A 20,295-nucleotide genomic window follows, 5' to 3' on the forward strand; every position below is an offset into this window, starting at 1 on the left:
TAGTGAAGATTTTTCTGTCCATATTTACAAACAAAAATAAAAAAAAAAAAAGCAGGAAAACTATCCATCCATCCATCCATTTTCCAACCCGCTGAATCCGAACACAGGGTCACGGGGGTCTGCTGGAGCCAATCCCAGCCAACACAGGGCACAAGGCAGGAACCAATCTCGGGCAGGGTGCCAACCCACCGCAGGACACACACAAACACACCAGGGCCAATTTAGAATCGCCAATCCACCTAACCTGCATGTCTTTGGACTGTGGGAGGAAACCCACGCAGACACGGGGAGAACATGCAAACTCTACGCAGGGAGGACCCGGGAAGCGAACCCAGGTCCCCAGGTCTCCCAACTGCGAGGCAGCAGCGCTACCCACTGCGCCACCGTGCCGCCCAGCAGGAAAACTAGCTCGTCATAATTTATTATAAATCCTACAAAAGCAATAGTAACAAATATATGCTGTATTTTGTGTCATAATGTGCTTTTAGAAGAGCTTCAGTGTTGTTTGTTGCGAATTCTGCAAATGTCTGAAATCTATTGGAGGAATGTGACGTCATTTATTAATGACAAACACCATCATTTACTATTCTGATAAAAGTAGTGCTGTCTCTCATAGGAGCTCAATTTGGCAGATGTCTGGTGAAAGGGAAGGCTTTAATATATGGTTTATATTATTGTAATGCTCTTCAAAGCTTTCATTGACTACTCCTTATGTGGATGGAGGATGTCTTTTGTTGTAAGATTTTTCTGCCACCTGATTAGAAATGCTCTGTCTCTCTATATATATAAAATCCAACTTCTGTCTGTTTTTCTGTCTGTATGACTGTCCGCTTTTCACAAGAGAACTACTTAACGGATTTAGATCGGGTTTTTTTCTATAATTTGCTTGAACATCCTGGTTGATTTTGCGACCCCTCTCATTGCACTAAGTATCATAGTTCACTTGTAGTACTGATTTATTTGTGCGAATCAGAGAGAGACGCAGTGGGCCAAGGAGAAGGGGGCATAGCCCTCCTCACTCATGCACAAGCCTCGGGGCGTATCTTACATCTGCTTAGCTAGCAAACGAGAGAACTACTTAATGGTTTTATATCGGGATTTTTTCTAGAATTTGCATGAACATTCCGGTGAATCATAGTTTGCTTGCAGGAGAGATATATTCACGCTACCCCCAGATACATGCTGCTGGCCGAGGGTAGGGGAGGGGGAAGTGTGACTTCAGGAATAGGAAGCCAGGCAGGGCTTGGTCACTGTCCTATTTCACTTCTACATGGGCATGGCCATGGGACACAACTAGTCATAAGATGAATGTGATCACTTCACATATATTTTATGCCACTTATTTAGGTTGTGGGGGCAGCGGTCTAAGCAAAGATATCCAGACATGCCTTTTTTCCGGCTACCTCCCCCAAGAGTATACTGTTGTATTCCCAGGGAACCTGAGAGATATGATCTCTCCAGTGTGTCCTGAGTCTGCTCTGAGGTCTCCCCTACTCTGAGCTCCTCCTGAGTGTCAACTAATCTCACCCTGTATCTAAGGCTGAGCCCAGACACTCTGCAATGGAAATTCATTTCTGCTGCTTGCATCCACAATTTACTTCTTTCACTCACTATCCACTGCTTGTGAACTTAGTTGAGAGTCGAAACATAGAATGATCAGTAAATCAATCAAGAGATGAGCAGAAACGTCACCACTACTGACCAGTACCAATTGCTTGTTGATCTTCCGTTCCCTTTTTCCCTTGCTTGTGAACAAGATCCTGAGATACTTAAACTCATTCATTGGTGTCTTGGAGTAAAATCATTACAGTAATATCCTGTGCACACCTCTTAGGAGCCTACAAATCCTTTTTTTAATTGGAAAACAAGCATTCACAGTGGCATACAAAAGATTTGTAACTCACAATCATCTTAACCAACACATGCGTACCCTGTCTAGGAATGCTGCCTTCTTTGCCGTTAGTGCTGGCAGGACAGGCTACTCCTCCCCACTATCCTGAATTATATTGTCCAGGTTTGGGAATGCAATGTTATTTTATTTCTTTTGGTGTGCACCATACATACAGTAGGTTTATCGTTTGTGGAGGACAAAGTTAAGGGTGAGTCATTTAACCACTGGTTAACAGACCACAACTACGCTGTTTGCACAATCTTACCTGCAAAAGTAAAGTAAATGAAGCATTAATACAGTATGTTGCAAGGAGGACAAAACATCCCTTTCTGTGAAGATCTAAACAGAGTGTTCTTAAAAAAATGATCCTGCTTGGTGCTCTGTCACTGCTATTTTCAATCAAATGAGCCAAAGAAGTTTTTTTGTTACTTCTCTATGCAGGGTACTGACATCATAGTGAAGGAATCTGGTTTTTCAATCACAATTACTGTATCCCTGATTACAAAATGTTATACTGTCAACATCACTTAACCCCTCATCCTCGTCAGAAAACTGAATAAAGCTCCAGTCCACTGTCCAGTGCTCTCACAAGGGCACCAAAATTTCTCTGTTAACTAGTGGTACACAAAGTAATTAACATCCATGTCTGTCCAAAACATTGGGTATGTTGTAGGAAAGGGGAAAGCTAATCCACATGTGTCCCAAATAAATGCTGTAAATCAATGACCTTGACCAACCAATAAGACAACTGCAAGCCTTTCTTGGGTTAGCAGGGTAGTAGAAAAGGTTCTCATTTTTCCAATTGGGCAGAAACATTGATAGAATTAACACAAAAGCACGCCATTATGATCTTATTTAGTTTACATTTTTATTACGTTTATAACACCTTATCTGCTTTATTTTCGTTGTTTTATGACTTTTCTAAAGTTTTTATATTTAGGGAATTCTCTTGATTTCTGTTTGCATTTTGGTTTTAAATACAAAAAGGACTTACCTTCTGGTTTTGAACTTTGGCTTGGATGTGTCTGTCTCTTGGTCACAATCATTAAACAATTTTGCCTACTTGTGATGGCTTTACATTTGCCCGTAACAAAGTGGAATGGCCTCTCACTACTGAACTCACATTTTGTGGCTCAACAATGGCCCATCCAACAGCTTTTTTATTGTCTATCAATGCAGCCCAACAAGCAATTATAAACTAACATAAACAAACAATTTACTGTTTCTGATATAATATATGAAGTGTCTTTTGCCACCAAGAAGCGAAAGAAATAGCCCATCTCGATGATTCATTTTACTGTTGCATCGTGTTCATGCAATTAGATAACTATGCATATACCAAAGTCATGCATCGCTCGATACGTCGTACATTTTGTTATTTGTGCACAGTTTGACTGCAGTTATACGGCAGTTGAAGTTATAAGACAGTTGAATTGAGATTGTTTTGTTCACTCTATTTACAGATACACGCACAGAGTGGTTATTGATATATCTGTTTTTATCTTTTGTTGTAACAAAGTTGTTTTTTTAAAAGACAAGTAAGTATATTTTCTTACTTTGTTATTGAACCTTACTTTCTATATTCTTGCCATTCTTTAATAAAAAAAATTATTATCGTTTATTTCTATTATTATCCTAATCTTTGCCCTTACCAAATAAATAGTTTGAAAATTTTTCAAATTTCAGCATGGCCAATACATCTCAACAAAAGACCATATCTAAAAAAAGAAAACATATCAATGAAAGGTTATTCAATGAAAAATGGACAGATGACTACTTTTTTGTTGTCGTGATTCCATACCTGTCTTCAAAGAGTATAATTTGAAAAGGCATTATGTGCAAAAACATGCTTCCAAATTCAATGCGTATCAAGGAATGTGTCGTAAAGACAAAGTAGCAGAACTGAAAAAGGCCTCTCATCTCAACAAAATTTTTTTTAAAAAAGTAACAACTCAGACAGAATCTATTCTAAAAGCTAGTTATGTAGTCTCAAATTCTCACCCTTGTAGTCTCACCCTTCTTGGATCGAGGCCTTGTCGTGGCAGAAGGGCTTGCACGGCCTAGTGATCCTCAGAGCTATGTTGTCGGGAGCTACATGCTTCTGGTAGGGCTTCCCAAGGCAAACAGGTCTGAGGTGAAGATCCAGACTAACTCGACCCTGAGACCCCATATGGACTTAAAACAAGGATCGGCGTTTCCCTTGCACGGGAAAGGGTACCCGGGGCCCTACCCTGGAGCCAGGCCCGGGGAAGGGGCTTGCTGGCGAGCGCCTAGTGGCTGGACCTTCGACCACGGGGCCCAGCCTTGCTCAGCCCGAAGGAGCAATGTGGTTCCGCTCTTTTGTGGGCCCACCACCCACAAGAGAGGCCATAGGGGTTGGGTGCAATGTGATATGGGTGGTAGCCGAAGGCGGGAACTCTGGCATTCTGACCCTCAGTTGCCAAAACTGTCTTTTGGGACATGGAATGTTACCTCTCTGGCGGGGAAGGAGCCTGAACTGGTGCGAGAGGTTGAGAGGTACCGGCTAGATATAGTCGGATCACCTCTACGCATGGTCTGGGCTCTGGAACCATTCCTCTTGAGAGAGGCTGGACTTTGTTCCACTCTGGAGTTGCTGTGGGTGAGAGGCGTCGGGCAGGGGTGGGCTTGCTTATGGACCCCCAACTCGAGGCCTGTACGTTGGGGTTCTCCCCGTTGGACGAGAGGGTTGTTTCCCTACACCTTCGAGTTGGGGGAAGGACTCTGACTGTTGTTTGCGCTTATGCGCCAAACAGCAGTTCAGAGTACCCAGCCTTCTTGGAGTCCCTGGAAGAGGTGCTGCGAGGTGCAGCTCCTGGGGACTCTATCGTCCTGCTGGGAGACTTAAACGCTTACGTCGGCAACAACAGTGAAACCTGGAGAGGCGTGATTGGGAGGAACAGCCTCCCTGATCTAAACTTGAGTGGTGTTCAGTTGTTGGATTTCTGTGCTGGTCATGGATTGTCCATAACGAACACCATGTTCGAGCATAATGGTGTCCATAAGTGCACTTGGCGTCAGGATGCCCAAGGTCACAGCTCAATGATCGACTTTGTAATCGTGTCATCAGATCTGCGACCTTATGTCTTGGACACTTGGGTGAAAAGAGGGGCTGAGCTGTCAACTGATCACCACCTGGTGGTAAGTTGGATCAGATGGCGGGAGAGGCTGTCAGACAGACCAGGCAGACCCAAACGAATAATGAGGGTCTGCTGGGAACATCTGGCGGAAGAACCGGTCAGAAAGATCTTTAACCGCCACCTCCGGCAGAACTTCAACCTCATACCGAGGGAGGAGAAGGACATTGAGTCTGAATGGGCCATGTTCCGAGCATCCATTGCTGAAGCAGTAGAATGGAGCTGTGGCCGCAAGGTTGTCAGTGCCTCTCGTGGAGGCAATCCACGAACCCGGTGGTGGACACCTAAGGTTCGAGAGGCCGTCAAGCTGAAGAAAGAGTCCTATCGGGTCTGGTTGACCAGTGGCGGACCAAGCGTGTGGCAGCATTGGCTGTTACAGAGGCAAAAACTCGGGCATGGGAGGAGTTTGGGGAAGCCATGGAAAACAATTTTCGGTCGGCACCGAGAAGCTTCTGGCAAACAGTCAGGTGCCTCAGGAGGGGAAAGCGGTGCTCCACCAACACTGTGTACAGTGGAGATGGGGCCCTGCTGACTTCAACTGTAGACGTTATTGACCGGTCAAAGGAATACTTCGAGGATCTTCTCAATCCCACCAGTATGTCTTCCTTAGAGGAAGCAGAGCTGGAGGACTCCGGTGGGGGGCCCGTCCATAACAGGGGCTGAGGTCGCCGAGGTAGTTAAAAAGCTCCATGGTGGCAGGGCCCCTGGAGTGGACGAGGTTCACCCTGGGTTCCTCAAGGCTCTGGATGTTGTGGGGCTGTCCTGGTTGACACGTCTCTGCAACATCGCATGGACATCGGGGGCAGTGCCTCTGGATTAGCAAACCGGGGTGGTGGTTCCCCTTTTTAAGAAGGGTGACCGGAGGATGTGCTCCAACTATAGGGGGATCACAATCCTCAGCCTCCCCAGTAAGGTCTATTCAGGGGTGCTGGAGAAGAGAGTTTGGTCGATGGTCGAATCTCAGATTCAAGAGGAACAATGCGGATTCTGTCCCGGCCATGGAACACTGGACCATCTCTACACCCTGGCCAGGATCCTGGAGGGGGCATGGGAGTTTGCCCAACCAGTCTACATGTGTTTTGTGGATTTGGAGAAGGCATTCAACCGTGTCCCTCGAAGCATCCTGTGGGGTGTGCTCCAAGAGTATGGGGTACAAGGCTCGTTGTTACGAGCCATCCAGTCCCTGTACAGGAGGAGCAGGAGCTTGGTCCACATTGCCAGTAATAAGTCGGACTAGTTTCCTGTTGAGGTTGAACTCCACCAGGGCTGCCCTTTGTCACCGATTCTGTTCATAAGTTATATGGACAGAATTTCTAGGTGCAGCCAAGGAGGGGAGGGGTTCTTGTTCGGTGACCTCAGAATCTCGTCTCTGCTATTTGCGGATGACGTGGTTCTGTTGGCTTCATCGGACAGTGACCTCCAGCTCTCACTGGAGCGGTTCGCAGCCGAGTGCGAAGCAGCGGGGATGAGAGTCAGCACCTCTAAATCCGAGGCCATGGTTCTCAGCCGGAAAAGGGTGGAATGCTCTCTCCGGGTTGGGAGCACAGTACTGCCTCAAGTGGAGGAGTTCAAGTATCTCGGGGTCTTGTTCACGAGTGAGGGAAGAATGGAGCGGGAGGTTGACAGATGGATCGGTGCGGCATCCGCAGTAATGTGGGCTCTGCAACGGTCCATCGTGGTGAAGAGAGAGCTGAGCCAAAAGGTGAGGCTATCGATTTACCAGTCGATCTACGTTCCTACCCTCACCTATGGCCACAAACTTTGGGTAGTGACCGAAAGAGCAAGATTGCGGATACAAGCGGCCGAAATGAGTTTTCTCAGCAGGGTGGCTGGACTTTCCTTTATAGATAGGGTGAGGAGTTCAGTTATCCCAGAGAGACTCGGAGTTTAGTCGCTGCTCCTCCACATTGAGAGGAGTCAGTTGAGGTGGTTCGGGCATCTGGTTAGGATGCCCCCTGGACGCCTCCCTGGGGGAGTGTTCGGGCATGCCCCACTGGGAGAAGACGACGGGGCAGACCCAGGACACGCTGGAGGGATTATATCTCCCAGCTGGCCCTGGAACGCCTCTGAGTCCTCCCAGAGGAGCTGGAGGAGGTGGCCCGGGAGAGGGAGGTCTGGGCTTCCCTGCTTAGGCTGCTGCCCCCGCGACCCAACCTCGGATAAGCGGTGGATAATGCATGGATAGTAGTCTCAAATTTAATCGCCAAAAAATCAAAACCATTTTCTGATCGCGAGTTTATTAAGGAATGCTTGGAAAGCATGGCAGATATAATTTGCCCTGATAAGAAAGGTGATATTTCTAAAATCAGTTTTGTCTCATCAAACTATTGCCAGGAGAACTGATGAACTTGGGAAATCTATCGAAAACGATTTGAAAAGTAAAGCTTGTAGATTTAAATTTTATGCTTTGTCGATGGATGAAAGTACTGATGCTACTGATACAGCTCAATTTGCCATTTTTATTAGAGGTATTAATGACGAATATAATGTCACTGAAGAAATGGCTTCTTTAGTAATATTAAAAGACATGACAGCATCCAGGGATTTATACGAAGCAGTGAAAAAAAACTTAACATGATTTTCTTTGTCTCTTGCCAACATATCTGGTATAGTTACGGATGGTGTCCCAGCTATGATAGGTAAAAGAGAGGGGCTTGTAAAATTAATAGAAGATGATGCCATTGCTGTCGAAAACTCTCGTTTGATGAAGTATCATTGCATAATACACCAAGAAAATTTGTGTGTAAAAGCTTTAAAAAAGGATTATGTTATTCAAATCGCCGTCAAGACTGTGAATTTTATAAGGGCCAGGGGATTGAATCATTGTCAATTCCAGGAATTTCTCAAAAGTTTGGATGCTGACTATGGCGATATCGTTCACTTTTCAGAAGTAAGGTGGCTCAGTCGAGGCCAGATGTTAAAAAGATTTTATGATGTACTTAATGAAATCAAATCATTTATGGTATCGAAAGCAAAATCTGTGCTAGAACATGACGATGACAACTGGCTTGTAGATTTAGCATTTTTGGTAGATTTGACTGCTAATTTAAATGACTTAAACATGCGTCTTCAAGGTAAAGACCAACTTATCAGTACAATGTTTCAAACCATAAATGTGTTCCAAATTAAACTGAAATCATGGCAAGTACAAATAAATGCAAACAATTTTTTGCATTTCAACATGTTGGCCAAACATAATCCTATAAATCGGCAAAAATACGCAGACTTACTTTTCGATTTGAAATAAGAATTTGAAAACAGTTTTCAGGATTTTTGGAAAAACAATCAAAATTTTTGTATTTTTGCAACTCCATTTACAGTTGATATAGATATGTTGCCAGCTTATTTTCTAATGGAATTCATAGAGTTGCAATTTAACATTCAACTTAAAGAGAAATTTGATCACGTCCCTTTGTTGGACTTTTATAAATCCTTCCTGCCCAGAGACAAATATCCCTCGCTGCACAGTCATGCGTTATTCATGTCATCACTTTTTGGAAGCATGTACATTTGTGAACAACTATTTTCAATAATGAAGCACACTAAGAGTAAAATTAGAACCAGAATATCAGATAAGCACATCAAGAACTCCCTGAGAATTGCAACTACTTCCATTGAACAAGATATTGATGCATTAGTTTCTTAAATTCAGTGCCAAATATAACATTAATTTTATGATTTCTAGTTATCTTTGTATAAATAAAAATTTATAATGAAAATTTGTATATGTATTTATATAATTTATAATATAAATTATATAAAATAATAATTTAGACATGGACTTTTTTATTCATCAGCTGTCTGTAATGTTTGTATTTGAAATGTGGCCCAAAATGCTTCTTTTTTTTCCCAGTGTGGCCGAGAATATCGAAAAGGTTGGACATCCCTGGTCTAGACCTAACTAATCTCCCTTTTTTATTATCCATGCTGAAGCTTTTGAATCAGCCTGGGAGCCATATTAAGTGAATCTTTGATGGGGAAGTAAGGTATCTGAGCCAAAAGCTGCTGGACAGATAAACAAGGTTTGCCATGTTAGAGAAAGAAGTAGAGATGAAGAGATGGAGAGAGAGAGAGAGAGAAGCCCTTCCTTTTAAAATTTGTGGTAACTCAACTGAAATATTTCCTCTTGGGACTGGAGTTCACATTGGTGACCAACAATGTGCCCACACGATACAAGATGAAACTCCACATCACCAGGTGCCTCATGCATAATGCTGTGTGTAGAACTCACACTAAACCATGGCATACCGACAAAAGTGGAAATACACATATGCACAGAAAAATTCAGAGGCACAAAACTATGCGTTAGCCAACTTCCACGCACTTCAGCTCCATAAATCCTGGTCAGCGTAAAAAGTAACACAAGTGCACACGCCTTCCACCTTACCCCGACTCCTCCCGTAATTTTTCATATTTTAATATGCAAATCAATATAAATATCACCTTCCCCATTCAGTGTTTGGTTAAAAGACAATGGCAAAAGCATGTGAAAAAAAGAATTTCAGTAAATGTGAAGTGGAGGCAGGGAAAAATTTACAATTTGTTAGCGTAAGCAATGGTATAAATAACAAAAGGAAGTTGATTGAGTGATACAGAGTGGTGGAGATACTCGAAAGTTCAAGTTCAGAAAGTCACATAGTGCCCGAAATAAAAAAGAAGCGGTCAGATATGTGGTCAACGTGAAAAGGCAAGTCATAGCCCACTGTCTGAGTGTCATACAGAAGCGTATTAGGGTACAGAGAAAAGAAAAAAATAGAGACACAGTGGAAAAAAAGGCCAAAATGTCCACTTTAATCTTGTAGTTTATTTTGTCATTAAAGTAGAATGTTGTAAACTTAATCTTAAAATCAATGGTAAATTTACTAGAGTTTCTCAGATCCCATCGTAACCAAAGTAGCTTGTTAAATGCTTCATATTCTGTGTGTTCTTGTATGTGCTCTATGTGTGTGAATCACTATGTACTTCTTAAACAGGCTTCCTCTTACACCGACAGGACAGAGAATACATTATATTCATGATATTACAGCTCTCTGAACAATTTAAATACTAAGATGTACTGTATACTTGATATCATTTTCATGAGGAAATTAATTAAAGCAAGTATTAAACATGGGGGCACGGTGGAGCAGTGGTAACGATGAGCTGGTGCCCCATCCAGAGATTGTTCCTGCCTCCCACAACATGCTTGCTGGGACGTGCACAACCCTGAATAAAATAATTTAATACAGCAGTACTGTCTTTCAAATGTACCAACCCCCAATTACTGTCTTTCCTTTTCTTTCTCCACATAACCAATCGCCACACAGTAAGTTCTTTAATAAATGTCAGACCATCTGTAAGCTTAGAACACTGATTCTTCAAAATCTTTAGGGAAAATTGAAATATCTTTGTAGTATATGTTTAATTATTCCATCCATTTATCCATCCAGTCCCAGCAAGCATTCAGCATAAGGCAAGACCAATTCCTTGATGGGGCACCAGCTCATCGCTGACTGCTGCACCACCATGTACACACATTTAATTATTAACAGTATACATTATTTAAATGAAGTTAAAAATGTATCTGTATAATGTAATATACATACTTTAATGCATTTCATCTTAAAAATTATATCAAGAGTTCCAAGAAGATCTAAATTGACTTAGAAGCCAGTCATCATTATCTGTAAATATGCACTCTCTTGAATTGAATTGAATTGAATTCCTTTATTGTTATTGTATGGTACAATGAGATTCAATATGCAAATCCTCCATAAACTTATTTTTCTATGAAATAATAAAATAAAAATAATAATGATAATAATAATATTATAAAAAGCAATGAAAAATATACAATATGACAGCATAAGTACAATATACATGTACATATAGTTCAGATAGTGCAAATGGTTTATAAAGCGGCTCAGGCTGCGCAATATTACAACTGTAGTGCAAGTTTACAGTGAGGTAATTATCAATTCTAAGTATAAACATTTCTACCAGGAGCACTTGATGGACTGATTTAGTGCGTTTGTAGCTCTTGAGGTGAAACTGTTTCTGAACCTCGAGGTTCATGCAAGAAAGGCTTTTGCCGAATGGGAGATGTTCAAATAGACTGTGCTCATGGCTGAGGCAGCGTGTGCTATAAATGTTCTCCAGGGTATATGCTGTACCCCGATAATCCTCTGTATTCTCAATACAGCCCACTGTGGAGCTTTCCAATCAGCTGCTGTACAGTTGTGATTCCACACTCAGATACAATGTGTTAAAATACTCTGAGTGGTGCACAGAGAATAACAGCGCTAAAGAGGCTATGGTATTTGAAATAGTTTAGCCATTCCATGGACCATTATATTGTTACAGGTTGATTACAATCAGATGTCTTAAAATTATAAACAATATATGGTTAATTTCAGTGTATTTGATATAGCTGCATCAGGGATACGAATCTAAAAAATAAAGGGAAACCACACATGAACAGTAGCACTGCTTTGACACTAGGTTCTGCCAGTTTGCAAAAGCAAGGGGAAACTTGTGTATGCACAGGGCAAGGCTGGCATGAGAATGTGTGCGGCTTTATGCCAAGTTTAGTATTTATACATCTTAAAGTGAGCGTGGAAACGGGCATACGCAACATTTTTGTGCATATGCACCGTTTATACATGAGGCCCCAGGTAGTTCCTCAACTTACCGCAATTCAATTTCAAAGTTGTAGCACAGAAAAGGAACTCACTATGGTTCGCTTACAAACTGATCTTGTGGCTCTGTCAAATGTGATGGAGAAGCCATGTTTTTCTATGGTCTGACCCAACAGATATACACATAGATATATATTTATTTAAGTATATACAGTAATCTCTCCTCCATCGCGGGGGTTGCGTTCCAGAGTCACCCGCGAAATAAGAAAATCCGCGAAGTAGAAACCATATGTTTATATGGTTATTTTTATATTGTCATGCTTGGGTCACAGATTTGCGCAGAAACACAGGAGGTTGTAGAGAGACAGGAACGTTATTCAAACACTGCAAACAAACATTTGTCTCTTTTTCAAAAGTTTAAACTGTGCTCCATGATAAGACAGAGATGACAGTTCTGTCTCACAACTAAAAGAATGCAAACATATCTTCCTCTTCACAGGAGTGCGTGTCAGGAGCACAGAATGTTACATAGATAGAGAAAACAATCTCTAGCAAACAAATCAATAGGGCTGTTTGGATTTTAAGTATGCGAAGCACCGGTGGCACAAGGCTGTTGAAAGCGGCAGCTCGCACCCCCTCCGTCAGGAGCAGGGAGAGAGAGAGAGAGAGAGAGAGAGAGAGAGAGATAGAGAGAGACAGAGTTTGTTTTTCAGTCAAAAATCAATACGTGCCCTTCGAGCTTTTAAGTATGCGAAGCACTGTGCAGCATGTCTTTTCAGGAAGCAGCTGCACAAAAGATAGCAACGTGAAGATAATCTTTCAGCATTTTTAGACGAGCGTCCGTATTGTCTAGGTGTGCAAACAGCCCCCCTGCTCAATCCCCATACGTCAGGATCAGAGAAAGTCAGAGCAAGAGAGAGAACAGTAAGCAATCTAGCTTCTCAGCCATCTGCCAATAGCATCCCTTGTATGAAATCAACTGGGCAAACCAACTGAGGAAGCATGTACCAGAAATTAAAAGACCCATTGTCCGCAGAAATCCGCGAACCAGCAAAAAATCCGCGATATATATTTAAATATGCTTACATATAAAATCCGCGATGGAGTGAAGCCGCGAAAGGCGAAGCGCAATATAGCGAGGGATCACTGTATATGTTAAGGGAACTGATTTAAAAATACATGGACAAATTGCATTGGCAAAAAGAAACAGTGGGCAGAAGTTGAATGTTATCGATGAGAACTGATGGATACTTCACAGGATAATTGCTAAATGCCACAAAAGTACAGCCTCAAAAAAAACACAGAATTAAAAGAAAAACAACAATTATGTGCTTCATATAGATACAACTTTTGATAAAGGCTTACATTTAGAAACAGCTCATAGCCAAGGCCAATACATAATAACATATAAAATGGTGTAAATAACACAAAACATGGACAGGTAAGCAAAGAAAAATGTAATATAGTCTGTCAAGTCTCCTAGGACTTGATAGGTTTTACATTTGAAAAAATCCAAAACGATGCAACATCTCTTCATATCTTTTAAACATAATGTGGGATTCATCTCATGAAAGTCATTAAATCAGATAAGTGATCCATATTGTCATATCACAACCAAAGAATATGAAGTAATTTTAGGGGATCAAATGCATGCTATGGTACAAATATTGCTCCTGCATGATGCTTCCCTATTTCAGGGTGATAATGTCCCATACACAATACTAAACTATTTCAAGAATGGTTTCCTAAACAACAGGATGAACTCAAATGCCTTCCATAGCTTCCACAATCACCAGATTTACACATGCTTGAATCTATATAAGACATTCTACAGCTCAGAGGATGATTTCAATCTTCTTCATCTCTCAACTGATATACTGTTAAGCATTTCTGGTATTTTGTTCCCCCATGTATATATATATATATATATATATATATATATATATATATATATATATACTGTATATATATTATACTGTATATATATTATCACGCCTGTATATATATATATATATATATATATATATATATTTCTATATATACTGTATATATATTATACTGTATATATATTATCACGCATGTGTGAGAAGGGGGGGATCACCTTCCTGGCTCTACTGAGGTATAGTGGTACCACTCTGGGAGAGAGCTTGTGCTTATGTTAACTCTTTCCTCTTTTCTTCCACAGATCTGAGAATCCACCCACTAAGAGCAACTGACCCTGCCTATGGTGCCCAGAGCTGGGCCCTCCCCTTCTAGTTGGGGCTCTATAAAATCAGACACTCCTGGAAAATGGCATTTCAGTTTGAACCCAGAATCCGACCTGGACATGGCTTTTGCACAATTCCACTTACTCATTGAATTAAGGAAAAGTACATTTAGTGGGCTATTGCAGTCACCTTTGTCATTGTACCACCATGCATATCTTTTGTTGGTTTTGCTTATGAAACAGGGTCACCTGGTCGATAGTGGCTCACCTGTACTGTCACAATATCTACACTATATACAGTGAATTTGAAAGTATTCAGACCCCTTCACTTTTGCACATTTTATTGTGTTGCAGATGCAATTTTAAATGGACAAATTAAATATTTTTACCCATCAATGTACACAGCTACAATCTACAAAATCTATAATGACAAAATTAAAATTTGTTTTCTGAAAGGTATGCAAATGTATTGAAACATTTATTTAAGTTTTCAGACCCATAATTCAGTACTGTGTAGAAAACCAGCTGACAGCAATTTCAGCTTTGCATTTTACCATGCTACACCATATATCTATTATAAAAAAAAATCTTGGAAGGGAGACTAGGGAGACGAGACGTGGCAAGCCAGCAGATGATCCGACCACTTCTCCTTAGCATGCGTTCAGCCAAACCCTCCCACCCTTCACAACGTGAGCCGGAGACGCGAAGTGGCAAAAGGCTTTTAAATGATCGATGTGCAGAACGACAAGCAGAATACGCAGCTCGACAGCAGCAGCAACAAGCCAGCAGATGAGCCAAATGCTTCTCCTTAGCGTGCGTTCATCCGCCCCCCCTTCACAACACAAGCAACGTTATACGTCCTGTGAGAAAGAGATTTAACCACACCCAGAGCCAGAAATAAAGGGCAAGTACTGTATTGTTTTTACAAAAGTTTTAAAGTAACAGTGAAAATAATGCATATGTAACAATTCCCATGAAAATAACAATATTTTTAAATTGTATATCCGGTAAACCAAACCCGGGGGTGGGCGAGCAAAGCGAGCAGGGGTATATATATATATATATATATATATATATATATATATATATATATATATATATATATATATATATATATATATATATATATATATATATATATATATATATACTGTATATACACACATAGGCATATTTCTAAAACACTATGGTGAACACAACATACAAATACAAAATGCAATAGGAATGACTAGAAACGATGTCAGAAAACATCAGAATAATGATACATAAGTGCAGAATACCAAAGACATTCTCAAGTACAAGTACCAGATTAATGAAACATTAGAAAAGAGATCCAATAAAAGGTAAGATGATGTGCAAACCTCCTTAAGATAAGACTTAAGTGATATAATTTTAAATACTGTCCTATAAAATATTGGGAACAAGGGATAAACACATTTAGTATGTAGACTAAGCCTTATATACTGTAACTTTCTCTTGATTTACTCTCTGAACCGCCTAATCTATTATAAGAGCCAGTAAGAAAAGATCCATGCAAAGCAATTAACTACAGACAATATACACAAGTGTAAAACTCAGTCTTGAAGTTACAGAGCTGTAAAAATTGTTGAAGTGTCACAAGAACTTTGTAATAGAACAAGACACGCTATTACGAGCCTAGACACATTTATCACAATAGCTCAATGATAGATGGATTGTACATAGGTACAATACTGGTCATTTGTGAGGTACATCCTTGCTGAAAAAGCTGAGTTGCAGTACTGCAACATGGCACTGTGTCCTGTAAAGTAAAGCAGGTAGTCTGAATCCAGATTAAAATAACAATCCGGATTTCCAAACGCAGAAACAGTGATGACTGCCAGCATAACACATGGCTTGATTACAATGGCATATATTATGCTAGGTATAACCAGTTCCAGTATTATTTCAATCATTTTCCCTTTTGCTGTGGAAATGCAGGACCTGACACATGGTGACATACTGAGTATAATGCTGTCCTCTTTCCAAACATACCATCTATGCTAGAAATTTACCAGTAAATTACTACATTGAGGTTATACGTAAATGAAAGCCATAGACAATATCTTGGGAAATTTTGGTGACATTTTTCCAATTAAAGATGAGAAATGATTTTTGGGAAAGTACACCTCGTTATTGTTATAAAACTTGATATGCAAGCTTTCGAGGCAACTCAGGCCCCTTCTTCAGGCAAGATGTAACATCTTACATCTTGCCTTACATCTTGCCTGAAGAAGGGGCCTGAGTTGCCTCGAAAGCTTGCATATTATAATCTTTTTAGTTAGCCAATAAAAGGTGTCATTTTGCTTGGCTTTTCTCTACATTCATAATGGCTAACACAGTACAACACCCTAGTACTAAAACTTGATAGAAATCACTGGGTAAAGCTTGCAAAACATGATGACAATCCTATGTAAGGAGCAGTGATTTAATGTAAATGAAACAATCTTAAGAAACTCTAGAAGTGACATATAGCTTAAAATGTTTAAAAAATGTGTTGGTTTTGAAATGTTATCTACTTGAAAAATATCTGACAAACAGATTATGGAATGAAATAAGAAATCCATTTTCTAAACAAATGTGGAGGAAACTGTTTCAAACATTAGGAACAGCAAAAAATAAAAAAGTGCACAAACAAATTAAAATGGTCCATGGTCAATGTGGCATACTGGTACTACCCAGCAAAACAAACAAAGCAGGTTCAGTGTGTGCAAAACATATTGGCCCTTTGTGGGCAGCCAACAATGGCCCAGTTTGGTTTGCACATTGGAGTCACATTGGTCCCAACACACTGATCTAGTGTGGGCAAACAGACACAGGGCCCAAATTTGGTCATGAACCTGAAAATGTCCAAAACTTACTGCCCCATCCATTCATTTTGTATACCCATTTATCCAGAGAAGGGTTGCAGAACAGCTGGAGCCTATCCCAGCAGGCAATGTGAACAGGCAGGAACAACCTCTGGACAAGAGGGACACATACATACACACACAAACACACACATTGTAGGGCCAGTATAGCATGACCAGTCTACCTAAACTGTGTTTCTTTGAACTCTGGGACAAAACCCATGAAGACATGAGAAGAATATGCAAACGCCATGTAGGGAGGACCTGCGGGACATAAACCCCACTCTCCTTGTTGCAAGGCAGCAACTCTATGATTGTGCCACCCCCTCTTACTGGTCCATCCCTTGAGACTTTTTTCGTGCTTTGTTGTGTTTTTTCAATTAAACTATACATGGTTATGAAGATTTACACTTTATTAATTAATAAGAAATTGATTAAAAACACAATACTAATGTGGCTTTAAACTATTTATTCTTACACAACACAAAATGCCTTTACATTTATTGGTACTAGTCCTTTTTTTGGCAGTTGCACAACCCTGAAAACATTATAAGTAATATATAAAAACTGTGTAAGTTTAGCCAATGTAAAAATTATACTTTGTCAAATCATTCAAATTGTTATTCATAATTTTACAATCAAAATCTAAAACCCACTGATAACACTAAATCAGTATGGGGTAGTGATTATGTTGGCCAAGCATTACCAAACCATCACTGGACCACTGAAGAACTTACTGAACTTGTACTGGAAGCAATTAAATTATTTTGGGCCACTAGGGGAACCTTGCTAAGGGGTCCTCGTATTAAGTGCAGTATTTAATTGGGTTTTTCCAAGCCCACACTGCCCATAGTCTGCCCACTTGAAGCCACTGTTTTCTGGGTATGGACTAAGGTCATAAAAACACAGGTCACTTTACCCTGTTCTATTCTGTGTCATATGTATACTAAATATCAATTTGGGAAATTAATAGGCCATCTGTATCCCAGTGTGAGTGAATGACTCTCGTTAAATTCCTAGAACAGTTAACCTAGTAAAGCTATACGTTCTCTGTGTTAAAGCAGCTACTGAAAAAAATAATATCTGTGATGAAACGGAAGATGTGGAACAAGATGAATGCTGAATTGACTCTTTTAATGAATATGTTCTAATTAAAAAAACAGCATAATTATATGTAGTGTTAAAATGACCAACAGAAATAGAATGAACCACAAGCAAAATAATTGCAACAATCAACTTAATGTGTAACAATCAAAGGAGTTTGATTTTTTTCTTTAACAAATCTCTACTTTGCAATTTTAAGAATATTGCTTTTTCTTCATATTTAAATATGTTTATTACTAGGAAAAACTTCCAACATAACCGAAGCTGAAACCAGTAGTATCAGTGATGTCATGACTAAAAAAAACTTAGAAGCATATGCTGGCAGTGGTCACCTGTTACTTGTGAAGGGAGATAATTAAACTGAATAATGGCCCTCTAATACTTCCCATGCCTAGTTAGTGGGTAATATTTTTTGTGCTCCTATTTATCACGTTATACAGATAGACGAGAATTATTCTCCTGCCTTGTGCACAGTCCTGCTTAGATAGGCTCTGACTGTATTGTGGAGGTTTAAGAATATGTATGATGTGGGACAATTAGGTTAATGTTTCTTTAAGTTGATGCAGTAATGCAAAGACATTTTAATGCAAAATAAATAAATAAACTAATTAATTAAACAGTGCGATTAAGTGTTAAAAACCATTGGAGAAATAAATGCTGTAGACATGAAGGGTTGAGAAGGGGCATCGGCTATTCTTACCGCAACTGTACCCCGCCCCCACCTACCTTTTTTGCATTAATGAGTGAGACTGCGATATTGGCTGTGCTCTTGTCATTATATCTTGCCATAATTATACAGTTATTCATTTTGATAGGGGGTGTGTTGATTGCCACTCCGTGTGTAACAGACAGCAATGAATTCGTGTGTGCGCGCGCGCGCCATAGGAACGGATGCAGCAGCGACTACAGTGCCTGCATTAAATGTACCCCATATTCTACCCGCAGGGTCGCACAGCACCACGCTCTCAATTTTATTTATGCCTTTAAAAATTCCGACACCACCTTCTTCACTTGAGAGAACACACTGTATACTGCTGACGGCTCGCAGGTTTACATGTAAATAAGGGTTAGAAGAAGTTCATAGCCATATAATAACCATACGAAAGCCCCACATTTTAAGACATCAACAGTTGCATGTCAGCACTGTGCTTTAGCCCCACTTCAAGTACACACACTCCCAGTCACAGAGCACCAGCCTAGACTGGCTACGACTAAGCACATTTGATTGATATTCAGTTGTCTGCGGTATTCCGGATAGATTAATAACCCTTACGCATACAGTGCATGGCTTTTTATCTGCTGCAATCAATTCAAACATAAGCATGCCGGCAAGGACATTTCCAGCCCCTTGTGCCGCGCACGAGTACCCGGCACCTAAGAAGCAGCACGTCGCGCGCCTGTCTCTCCGAGGCTCGGGCACATCTGGACGCCACCGCACGCAGCTGGACGTGCTCCGCTCCGGCCGCCCTCAGCTTTACCTGTTAAGCCTGTCACCATTGAGGACTTTCACCTGCCCTCTTTATGCGAGCCTACCATGTTGACCCACAGCAATGTATCACAGATTAAAATGAAACAGCAAATAGATGATAACAACAATTGTATTTTACCATTTCTAATTCGTTGACTGCATATTAAAATACCAATAAATCTTGCAACTATTGGCTTTCTGTCAAATCTTATGAATTACGGCGCTGATGCAAAACAGATTTGCAGTTAAACAATGCGTCAATGCATACAACCAATGGTTAACCAATGATCTAGTAATTAGGTAAAGCCCATGGTATACTACAATCCTTATTTTTTAGAAAAAGAAAGGAAACGAGTAAATATATTGCATTCAGGCTTCACACCATTTTCTGCTACATCGATACTACAGCTATAGTACATTCTCTAAATCGCTTTACCGAAAGGAAGCAGCCAGTTATAACGGGGCTGAAAGTATTAATATTAATTGTAATTAATTCGGTTATATCACCCTGCAAAATAACACTAAAACCTGCTTCCCAATGAAAAAAGAAGAAAATTCTCACCTCGCAGAAACCTCTCCATTTTTCTCTAAGGAACTGCTCCGGCGGTGACGTCACTGCCTCCACTCTGCAGCAGACTACTGGCTGGCAGCTGCGCGCGACTTAGGCGGACGCGAGCAGGAGGACAGCACTCCCTCTCTTTTCTTTCTTTCTTTCTTTCTTTCTTTCTTTCTTTCTTTCTTTCTTTCCAAGGATTGATTTGTTTTTCTTTGAAGAGTGCCCAGTGTCTTTCCAGGTTATCGGCACTTGCCTCCTCTTACTAAACTACCGCCCACAGGTGACATGATTTTACTTAAAATATTTCTTTTTTATCACACACACACACATCCTATAACAAAGCTTGATATCTGAAAAGTTGTTATATATTCCTAATTTATGACCATATAACATAAAGCAAATATTTTGACATTTTTAACACTAATAAAATG

At 40.5% G+C, this 20,295-nt stretch overlaps 1 protein-coding gene across 1 annotated transcript in view; it reads right to left on the reverse strand.

The window, feature by feature from the left end:
- The window catches only part of fbxo41 (F-box protein 41), a 209,134-nt gene extending 189,171 nt beyond the window's left edge, over positions 1–19,963 (reverse strand). Inside the window, exon 1 of the mRNA XM_028801555.2 lies at positions 19,871–19,963. The gene's annotated coding sequence lies outside the window, so the exon portion shown is untranslated. The remainder of the gene's footprint in view (positions 1–19,870) is intronic.
- Between the last annotated feature and the right edge of the window lie 332 nt (positions 19,964–20,295).

This window comes from Erpetoichthys calabaricus, chromosome 5 (assembly GCF_900747795.2).
Source record: "Erpetoichthys calabaricus chromosome 5, fErpCal1.3, whole genome shotgun sequence".
Lineage (NCBI taxonomy): Eukaryota > Metazoa > Chordata > Cladistia > Polypteriformes > Polypteridae > Erpetoichthys > Erpetoichthys calabaricus.